Source organism: Colobus angolensis, unplaced genomic scaffold (assembly GCF_000951035.1).
Source record: "Colobus angolensis palliatus isolate OR3802 unplaced genomic scaffold, Cang.pa_1.0 Scaffold283, whole genome shotgun sequence".
NCBI lineage: Eukaryota > Metazoa > Chordata > Mammalia > Primates > Cercopithecidae > Colobus > Colobus angolensis.
The window spans coordinates 56,971-59,276 of record NW_012116077.1 but is presented as its reverse complement, the minus strand read 5'-3'; the positions used below and the strand labels follow the sequence as shown (position 1 = coordinate 59,276).

General features: G+C 38.8%; 1 pseudogene; it reads right to left on the bottom strand.

Moving 5' to 3' along the window:
* Positions 1-519: 519 nt before the first annotated feature.
* On the bottom strand, positions 520-1,874 carry LOC105516495 (annotated as a pseudogene).
* Between the last annotated feature and the right edge of the window lie 432 nt (positions 1,875-2,306).

The following is a 2,306-nucleotide window of genomic DNA, read 5'->3' as shown; positions in this document are numbered from 1 at the left end:
AACGTGCAGGTTTGTTACATATGTATACTTGTGCCATGTTGGTGTGCTGCACCAATCAACTCGTCAGCACCCATCAACTCGTCATTTACATCAGGTGAAACTCCCAATGCAATCCCTCCCCCCTCCCCCCTCCCCAGCAACATTCTCTTATATAACTGTAGTTGAATTGTCAAAGTCTTATTATTAACATTAATATAATACTATTATTTAATCTATAGGCTTTGTTAAAATTTCACCAATTTTTCAACTAATGTTCTTTATAGCAAAGAAAAATGTATGAATATATACATCAAAGTATCTGAAAGGTATTAATATCCTGGTTACAATATTTCTGGGTTCTATCATGCCTGGTTTTTAGTTTAGTCTTTTTGTTTATGTGTATTTTCTCACTTTTTTTTTCAACTTGTTGGTCAATTTTCATTAAAAACTTATTCCTTAAAGCTTTTTACAGTATTTTTTGAAAGTTAATTTTTTTTACTGCATATGTGGGTCTTCACATAATTTTTCAGTAAAGACAACTTACTTAGTTATCAGTGTCCCATCATTTGATAAGACCAACGGAGGGTTTGAATAGTAGCCAGCTGTTTTTGAATTGCTTGACGAGAATCTTGTAAATTTGTAGTCCAGAGGTAATTCTGTGATTACTTCAATACTTGGAATTGCAATAGTGCTGTAAGTACTGATTCTCTTACAAGACCATGTATAAACCAAGGAGTCTTCTGTATTTTCCAGTCCCAAAACTGAACTAATAAAATAAAAAGAGCCCCATTTTTTAGATGAAGCATTTAAAGGCTTTGCCTTTGGTCCCTCATATTTTCCTTTTTCTCTAGAGGCTCTGACTTCTCAGGCCTCTGACTCCTTGCACCTTCATCCCTCTGAGTTCTTCCAGGATAAGGACTGTCTTCCAATTACTATAGTGACAAGCCAGAAAATATCTGAATGCATGCTGTCACCGAAACAAACAACCTTGGGTTCAGGTTTGCCAGTGATTTTCTTCAGAAGCTCATAGAGGTGGACAGCGTTCCCTTGGGAGCACCAGCCAGGTTTATCCAGAGATGGCAGCGCCTCCTGCTCCTCATCATTCTCGAGCATCCGGAAAGGTCTCTGACTTAGTAAGTGGGAGAAGAAACCAGGCTTCAATGCATTTGTAATCACCATGTCAAAAAAGTCTGCAAAATCAAGGATATATTCGTAGAGAAGTCTACAGTAATCACTGTGATAACTGGTAATTAACAGAAGATTTTTCCCAGCATTCTTTAGCTGTCGAAGCCATTTTTTCACAGATTCAGGACAACTGTGTAAATATCTGCCTGGATCTATTTTTACTTTTGGAAAATATATTCCACAGTTTTCCTTAAAAGCTGACATTTTATAATTGTGTTGTATAGCAGCAACTATATCCTTCCAAAAATCAAATGTTTTTTGACCATTGTTTGTTGTTAAATAGTCCACCACCCTGGCACATAGAAGAGCTCCTGGCAGGTCAAAGTAGTTGTAAAAATAATACTTTCATGGGCGGCAAGCCATTCCAGTGTCCGACAAGAAGTGCTTCCACTCTTTCTTGCCATATGTCTCTGCCAGCACCTCTGGAATCATCATCTTGGTGCCATGGCTTGCCCCGAGAACAGTGCCATTACCAGCAAGTTTAAGGAAGTTCCATCTTCTAGATCCAATGCCAAACGCTTGCAACAGAAATTCCAATCCTCTGGGGTCACATTGAGCAATTCCTTATCATACCCCTTCTCCTTAACTAAGAACTGGGCAAAGCTATTATAAATGAGTGGGGCGCTCTCGGGCAGGTTGTAGCGACACAGGGTGTGGTCCAGGTAGAATCCGACCATGCCTCAGGCGGCCAGGGAGAAGTGCTGAGCCATGGCTGAACTGGGAGCACCGGGGAGCGCCTCGGCCCAGGAGGGTGCAAGCTTTTCTCACGTTTTAAAACGAATATGTTTTAATTTTGTAATAAGAAGAAGCTACTATTAATAAATAAAAAATAAAGTGAAATGTGTGTATGTGAGAAGAAACTATTAGGAAATCCACGGAATAGGCAAGCCACAGACAGAGAGAAAACATATGCAAACTATATATCTAACAAAGGACTTATGTCCAGGGTGCATAACAAATTCCTACAACTCAACAACAAAAAGACAAATGACCCAATTAGAAAATGGGCAAAAGACTTTGACAGATATTTCACAGAGAAAAGGAATATTATCCTTTCCCCACTTTTTGATGGGGTTGTTTGTTTTTTTCTTGTATATTTGTTTGAGTTCTTTGTAGATTCTGGATATTAGCCCTTTGTCAGA